Below are 8,880 nucleotides of genomic sequence, written 5' to 3'. Positions count from 1 at the left end.
TTCCCATCACCTGCGCCCCACCTGAGCTCCCACGCTCCCTGCCCCGACCAGCCTCTCTGCTGGCCTTGATCCCTGCAGCTTCACCACCACCCACTCTGGCCCATCACCCACGCAATGAGCAGAGAGATCCTTCTCGAGGCTGAAAGTGTTGCCTCTGGGACTTCCCTGGAGGTTCAGGGATGCAGACTCTACATTTCCAATGCAGGGAGCACGGGTTTAATCCCTGGCTGGGGAACAGAGTTCCCATATGCCCCACGACTCAGCTGAAATATAAAAAAATAAAAGTATCGCCTCCTCCAGAAAAATCCCCATTGAGGACAGCGTTTCCTTTTGGAGTGATGATAATGTTCTCGAACGAGACAGCGATGCTTGTGTAACATTGTGAAGGTGCTATATGTCCCTGGATTGTGTGTTTTAAAAAATTTAAACTTTTCTCTGTAGATATTGGACTGAAATTTCTTAAAAACCGCCCCCTTGACCTCTGGGCTCCTCTCTGTGGCTTCCACAATCTGGCCTCTAACTCTCCCTCTGGCCTTCTTTCTTGCTAAGGACCCAGATCAGTCACTGGGCTTTGCTGGGGACTAAAGCAGGGAGCGGCGGGGAATGGGGGTGCCTGAGACCTTGCAAGCGGAAACAGTGAAGCAGTGAGATTAAGAAAGCAAATTAGACTTCCCTGGTGCTCCAGTGGTTAGCACTTCGTGTTCCCATTGCTGAGGGCCCAGGTTCAATCCCCAGTCGGGGAGCTAAGATTCCACAAGTGGTGTTGTGCGGCCAAAAAAACAATAATAAAATAAATGGAAATTTTTTTAATTTAAAAAATAAATAGAAACTGCCCGGGCAGCCCAGCAGTTAAGAATTCACCTGCTGATGCAGGAGACACAGGTTTGATCCTTGGTCCAGGAAGATCCCACACGCCAAAGGGCAACTAAGCCTGAGGCTAGAGCGTAGGCCCTGCTCAAAGACCACAAGAGATTTTAAAAAAAATTATGGCTGCTGGTTTTAGATGCTGCTTTTGGGGTGACGTGTTACAAAGCAACAAAGAAACAGGCACCTGGTCAGCCAGCCTCGACCCATGTCCCAGACCCACCTCTCACCAGAGGTGCGCGCTTGGGCCATCATTTCCCCTCTGGAAGCCTCAGTCTAACTTCCCTGGTGGCTCAGATGGTAAAGAATCTGCTGCAACGCGGAAGACCTGGGTTTGATCCTTGGGTCAGGAAGATCCCCTGGAGAAGGAAATGGCTACCCACTCCAGTATTCTTCCCTAGAGAATCCCATAGACAGAGGAGCCTGGTGGGCCACAGTCCATGGGGTCAGAAAGAGTCAGACACAACTGAGCAACTTCACTTTAGCTTCAGTCTGCTCATCACGGAAGAGAGAAAACCAGCACGTGCCTCACAGGTGTCTTCAGACAGAAGAAGAGAAAGTACGCTCAGCACGTGACAAGTACTTACTAGTGTAGCTGCGGTTACTATTCTGACGTGCTTTTTAAAATACGGATTTGGCTACACCAGGCCTTAGCCGCAGCATGTAAATCTCTAGTTGCAGCACGTGGGATCTAGTTCCGCAACCCGAGATGGAACCCCAGCCCCCCTGCATTGGAAGTGCAGAGTCTTAGCCACTGGACCACCAGGGAAATCCCTATTCTGATTTTTTAGAACAACACTGGTCATAGGGCCTGTATTCATTTCCCAAGACCACCATGACAAAGGACCCGAAACTGAGCACCTAAAGACAACAGAAATTCATTCTCTCACAACCCTAGAGGCCAGAAGTCTAAGACCAAGGTACCAGGGCGCTTCCCTGGCGGTCCAACTGACTGCCAGGGCCCAGTCTCAGCCCCTGATCAGGGAACTAAGATCCCGCAAGCTGAGTGGCATGGCCAAGAAAAAAATTTTATGAAAAAAAAAATAATAATAAGATCAAGGGTCAGGAGGGCCATGCTCCGTCTGAAGACTCCAGGGCAGGATCCTTGCTGCCTGTTCTCGTCTCTGGAGGCTCCAGGTGTGCCTTGGCTTACGGCAGCATCGCTCTCTTCACCTGGTCCCCTCTCTGTGCGTCGGTGGCTTCCTATGGCTTCTTATGCCTGCCAGTGCCGAAGACAAAACAGACTCGGGTTTGATCCCCAGGTTGGGAAGATCCGCTGGAGGAGGAAATGGCAACCCACTCCAGTATACTTGCCTGGAGAATCCCATGGACCTGGTGGGCTACAGTCCACAGGGTCGCATAGAGTCGGAGATGACTGAAGTGACTCAGCACACGCACACACGGCTTCTTATAAAGACACCAGTTACTGAATTTACCCTGATACAGTGCGACCTCGTCTTAACTAATTACATCTGCAAAGACTCTCTTTCCAAATGAGGTCGTGTTCATAGGTACTAGAGTTACAAGTTTTGGAGTATACCGCTGAGCCCACGTGTGTGTGCGCACGCACATACCTGTTCATGTCCCACTCTTTTTCAACCTCATGGACCGTAGCCCACCAGGCTCCCCAGTCCATGGGATTGCCCAGGCAAGAAAACTGGAGTGGGTTGCCATTTTCTCCTCCAGGGGATCTTCCCAACCCAGGGATTGAACCTGCATTTTCTGCATTGGCGGGCAGGCCCTTTATCTCCGAGCAAATTGGAAAGCCCTTGAACCCACAGCAGTCCCTTTGCAGGTAGGCGACTACCTGAACACACACCTCCCCTCTCAGGGCCTCACGGGTGAAAGATGAAGGTCAGGTGTGGACATCAGGCCATCTAGGACTGACACCAGCGGGTTGCGTGGTGCAGACTCAGGACCACGTCCTCAGTGAGGAGGAAAACCGACAGCCTGCTCCAGGCATCACAGGTGAAGCCTCAGCTCGACGCTCGGGCTCCCCCAGGCTGCTGCTTCCAGGCAAGGACTCAACTACACAGGGAGGCGCAGGAGGGAGCAAGCCCCACGAAGGAGCAGGGAGGCAGGGGACAGGGGAACTCAGCTCTCCCAGCGCATAAATATTGTATTAGTCATCCCAGGCTTGTTCCTCCTCTGGGGCTCCAAGTATCCCATTAAATTAAGCATTTCTAATTGAGGAAATAGAAAGGAACACGGAACAAATGCCAATGTTCTGAGAAAATCCCCATGTCCTCCTGACGGGGAGAGGTCCACTCCCCAAGCTGTGGTTGGAATACAGGCGACTTAACCTGGTTGCTGATGAAAGGGCAGGATCTCCAGGGACAGCTGCATCAGGTGCCCTGGGGCAGGGGGATCCTCAGACCCCAAGGAGGGTGGAGGCAGAGGCAGAAGCCCGTGGCTCGGTTGAGTGATCGGAGCACCAGGTTTGGGTCTCGGTCCCGGCCCATGACCTTGGAGCATCCTTGGCCTCGCAGAGCCTCTGCTGATGTGCATCTGACGATGGGAACCACAGAGGACTCCCCCCGCCCCGCCCCTTGCAGGACAGCAGCCGGGCTCAGATGGGAGCCAGGACCTTAGGAAACTCTCAAGTGCTCCCAGGTGTAAGTCAATCATGTCTGCTGGGTGACCCACCTTCAATGGTGCTCCCAGGAAGCTTCCAGAAGAGGCCAGAGCAGATGACCTATGATTGGGCCCAGGGGAGACGCTTCCTACAGACCTTCAGCGACATCTGAGCAGCTGGGAGGTGATATGCTCCCTCTCCACTGGCCTGGCCTCCCGAGAAAAGCTCAGACCCACCAGGGAGGTGAGAAATTAAGACCTGAACACGAGAAGGGACTTTCCCAAGTGAGCCGTCCAGGAAGCAAAAGAGCGCGTTCCCAGGAGCCGGGCGGCCCAGGCACAGCCTGCAGCCGCTCGATCCCTGAACCATGCTTTCTCCCCGCCAGCCTCAGCCCCACTTACAGAGTCTCTTGTCCCCTGGCTGGACCCCTGCTTATGAGAGAAGGTGACGTGGTAACGGCCACCAGAGAGCCACTAGAATAGGGGACACCATTCCCCTAGGCGAGACTAGGGTTTCGCAGGACCTCGTGACCTGTTTGGCTAACTGGTGCGTTCCCAGTGCCTGGCTGAGGACTTGACATGAAACGGCTCTCAGGAGAAGCTTGGGGGACTGAACTGGATTAAATGGGCTTGGGGAGGGTGGTCCGTGTGCCCATTTACAGGCAAGAAGACTGAGGCCCAGAGGGAGCCAGGGACTTCCCCAGAACCACACCCCCGAGCTGGCAGAAGTGCATCGGCTGTTCCTGGCCTTTCTCAGACCTGACATTTCACAGCTTCCCAGTCTCAGCTGGGCTTTCTGCGTTTTCCTGAACCTCCCTCAGTCTCTTCCTGTTTTTCCCTCTTCTTTCTGTCTGAACTTGGCTCCTTCCTTCTCTGCCTGCCTCTGCCTTCAGTCCACTCTCTCTCCATGCCTGCACGCTCAGTTGTGTCTGACTGTGCGACCCCATGGACTGTAGCCCGCCAGGCTCCTCTGTCCTTGGGATTTCCCAGGCAAGAATACTGGAATGGGTTGCCATTTCCTTCTCCAGGAGATCTTCCCGACCCGGGGATGAACCTGCGTCTCTTACGTCTCCTGCGTTGGCAGGCAGGGCCTTTACCACCGCACCGCCTGGGAAGCCCCCTCTCTGTCACTATCTCGGTCTTTATCTCTTTAAGGGTGTTGATATGCTTCTCTGAGCCTCTTGGGTCTGTGTGTATGTGTCCATCTGTCATTCTGTCCTTCTCTCTCCCTCTCCCTTTCCCTATCCTCCAAACACTCCAGGGGCGGGGCATGCGGGGCAGGGGGTGGTCCCAGTTGTAAATATCTGGGAAGCACAGGCTTCCCAGGTGATACTAGTGGTAAAAAACCTGCCTGCCAATGCATGAGATGTCAGAGACACAGGTTCGATCCCTGGGTCAGGAAGATCCCCTGGAGGAGGGCATGGCAACCCACTCCAGTCTTCTTGTCTGGAGACTCCCTGGTGGGCTACAGTCCATGGCCCGGGCTACAGAGCTGAACACAAGTGAGCAACTAACACTTTCACTTTCCCTTCATAGGTGAGGGACGACATGGATGAAGAATATGAGTGAATCACTACATATTGATACAGATGAACGTATCTGTGGATGGCTGGGTGGAGGGTGGACAGTGAGTCAACCAATGAGTGAACTTTCTCCCCAGGCAGAGACGTCCTGAGTGGGGAGTGGGTCAGTTCCATGGACCATCCACATCAGAGTGTCCAGCCTGGTCTGGACCGAAGGACACAGGTCCAGGCAGAGCTCCCTCTGCGAAGGGGAGGCAAGTTCTTCCTCCCCCTCTTGTCCTATTTACTTTTCTGAAGTAAAAGCCCCTCCCCTCAACCCCCAAAGCCCACCCAGAGTCCAAGCCCCGCCTCCTCCTGGTCTGAACACCCTGATCCCCCCAGATGATGGGAGAAGCCCCTCCTCCATCTGCTCTCCACCCCCAGACCAAAGGAGCTTCTGTAGAGGTTCTCACTCCACCCCTGCACAGCACAGTCACCTGGGGAACTCTTTTTTAAAAATACCAGTGCCTGGGCCCACTTTCGAAGTTTGGATTCCTTTGGGCTCCGTTGTTAGAAGTTTGATTTTATTTTAAAGCCCCTGAATGATGCTAATGTGAAGCCTGTGGTGAGAACTGCTGTGTTAGAGCCGACGCACCTCTGCCACCCAGACAGCAATGGAAGGACTTCCCCGGTGGTCCAGCAGTTAAGACTCTGCACTTCCCCTGCAGGGGGCACAGGTTTGATCCCTGGTTAGGGAACTAAGACCCTGCATGCTGCACCATGCGGCCAAAACATTGAAAATATATTCAAAATAGGGATGGAATGAAATGGAATGGGATGCGATAGGACAGAATCCCAAACACAGCTCAACCACGAAGAACCTCCTTACCATGGACCAGAGGGAACCCCCAGCCCTCTTCCTCTGCCTCCTCCTCCCCTCTCTAACTTCACCTCCTACCGCCATCCCCCAACACGCCTTCCTTCCCTCCCTCAAACACCTAAGCCTGTTCCCACCTCAGGGCCTTTGCACGTGCTGACACCTGCCTGGTCGGCTGTTTCCCACATGGAGGGCTTCTCCTCTGAGTCTGCACAAATGCCACCTCCTCCCAGAGGCCCTTCCTGACTGTAGAGAGTAGCCCAAGAGTAGCCCCCCCAGCACCTTCCATCTCATGACCCTGTTTTCTTCACCGCGTGAGTTTCTCATATGCCCTGCTGGTTCCCACGTGCGCCGTCGGTTTCCATGTAATGCCAGGGATCTTGTCATCCATGCCCACGGACGCATTCTCAGACCCCAGCGCAGTTTTCGGGACATAACAGGCATTTGGTAAGTGTTTATTGAATGACTGAGATACTTTACAACTGTGCAGTCAGTTCCTTGAGAATACAGGTGCCCTCTCTTTGTCATTATTCCTTTTCGTTCCCGTAGCCGGGTTTCTCACACTCGGCGCTTTGACAAGTGGGACTAGATATCTTTTTTGGAGGGCATCCCGTGCCCTGTGAAAGTTGAATAGCGGCCCTGATCTCCACCCACTGGAGGCCAAGAGCACGCACCCGTCCCCAGGAATGACAACGAGAAATGTCTCCAGACACCCCCCAAAGGCCCCAAGTGGAGAGGGAGCGGCGAATCTCCCCCAGTGAAGAACCCCTGCCGTGAGTGTTTAACCCACCGAAAGGCTGAGAACAAATGTCCTTGGTCTGATTTGAATATCAAGGCCAGCCTCTGGTGCAGTTCCCCAGTATGACCAGAAGGTGGCAGCAGAGACCGCCCTCTCACTATCACAGCTTGCTCCCCGCTTTGTGAACTTTTTCATCTTTCTCCCCAGACTAGAAACTGATTTTTGGAAATGCACTCACCCACTGCCACAAGGTCTTGTGACCAATCCACTTTATTTGCACTTTTTCAGACTAGACAGAAAGGGAAGCAGCAGCAATGATTTGAACCCAGAAGTGCACTGGAATCAGGTAGATATGAATTTCAGTCCCAATTGTACCCCCCTTTCTCTCCTTAGCTTGGGCTTCCCTGGAAGCTCAGCTGGTAAAGAATCCGCCTGCAATGCAGGAGACCCCAGTTCGATTCCTGGGTTGGGAAGATCCACTGGAGAAGGGATAGGCTACCCACTCCAGTATTCTTGGGCTTTCCTGGTGGCTAGGGAGACCTGGGTTCGATCCCTGGGTTGGGAGGATCCCCCAGAGGAGGGAAAGGTGACCAGCTCCAGTATTCTGGCCTGGAGAATTCCATGGACTGTATAGTCCATGAGGTCGCAACGAGTCGGACACGACTGAGTGACCACCCTCTCCCAGCTTAGCCCATCTGCCCCTCAGTTCTGACCTGTACACACTTCGCCCATCTCCATACTCATCACCGTCAGCCATATATTTCACCTGCCTCTGTCCTCAACCGTGTGGCAACTCAGGGAGCAAGGGCTCGCTCTGGTGGGGTCACCGCCCCTGCTGCCCACCACCCCTAGTTCCTAGCATAAACGGCCGGCCCTCAGAGGTTTGCTGAATGACTGATTGATGGGTTCACTGGACAATGCGGGGGCAGAGTAAGCAATGAATCAATGGGTGTCAGCCGTGATGATGACCATGCCCTACTAACGATGCCCTACTTCATGATGATGGCCATGCTACGGTGAGGGGGAGGACATCACAGTGTAGGCAGTGACGTCGTGGCAAAAGTAATGATGTCATGGTAGAGTGATGTCATGCTGAGGATGATGATGTTATGCAGTTGGTCTTAATGTTCTCATCTTATGTCCACACCAGGGGTCCCCAGACCTGAACCGTCAGCCCTTCCTGCGGAGTTTCTTTAACAGGTATTTTATTTTGTTTTTAGCCATGCCATGCAGCAGGTGGGATCTTAGTTCTGAGACCAGGGATCGAATCCACACCCCTGCATTGGAAGCACAGAGTCTTAACCACTGGACCACCAGGGAAGTCCCTCCTGGGGAGTTTCTTAAACCTGCAGCTCCCCAGCCCTCCGCACATCTCATGACTCAGAATCTTACAGAAGCAGGTTCTCAACCTTAGCTGATGTTGAGTCATCAGAATAGGTCCACAATTATCAACGCCTAGGCTGCCCCCTCCCCCCCCCCCCCACCCCGGAGACCGTCAGAGCAGCGGTTGAGCCCCGGCATCAGGCCTCGTGATTCTAATGGGCAGCAAGGCGACAGCCAGCCCTGACACTTAACAAACTCCCCAGGTCAGTGTGATACAAAGGGTGGTCCCAGCCCAGGAGTGTCTGCAGCACCTGGAAACTGCTTAGAAATGAGCCCCACCCAGACCCACCGACTCAGAGACCCCAAGTGGGCCTGGACTCCCGGTGGACTGACGTGTGAGCAGCACTGCCCCGGGGTGGTTCAGACACACAGCCACTCTGGGCCCCCCTTCCCCACGGGCCAGAATATCAGGAGGAAAGAGGGATGGAACTTTCTGGAGGAGGGAGGAAGAGTTATGATTAGTCCCCAGAGATCACTCTAGCCATTGACCAACTCCTCGGGGACCCCCCCAGCTCCCTGTTCTAGACTGAACCTCCCCGCCACACAAGAAAAAACCAGACTACAGTGATTTTCACCCCAAAGGAGCCGAGTCTTCTCTGAAGAGCGTTCAGTGCCAATGGGGCCACGGAGGTGGGCACAGGCCCCCAGCCAGACCCACCGGAGCCATGCCAAGAAAACACCTTCCACCTCCAGTCACAGAGCTGCTATGCTGCTAAGTCGCTTCAGTCGTGTCCGACTCTGTGCGACCCCATGGACTGTAGCCCGCCAGGCTCCTCTGTCCATGGGATTCTCCAGGCAAGAACACTGGAGTGGGGTGCCATGCACTCCTCCAGGGGATCTTCCTGACTCAGGGGTGGAACCCAGCTCTCCCGAATTGCAGGCAGGAGAATCATCGTACCAACGAAGCCTGGATGGGACCAGGTGAGCATGAGCCTGACTGG

The sequence above is a fragment of the Budorcas taxicolor genome, chromosome 2 (genome assembly GCF_023091745.1).
Source record: "Budorcas taxicolor isolate Tak-1 chromosome 2, Takin1.1, whole genome shotgun sequence".
Taxonomy (NCBI): Eukaryota; Metazoa; Chordata; class Mammalia; order Artiodactyla; family Bovidae; genus Budorcas; species Budorcas taxicolor.
This window is presented reverse-complemented; position numbering follows the sequence as displayed.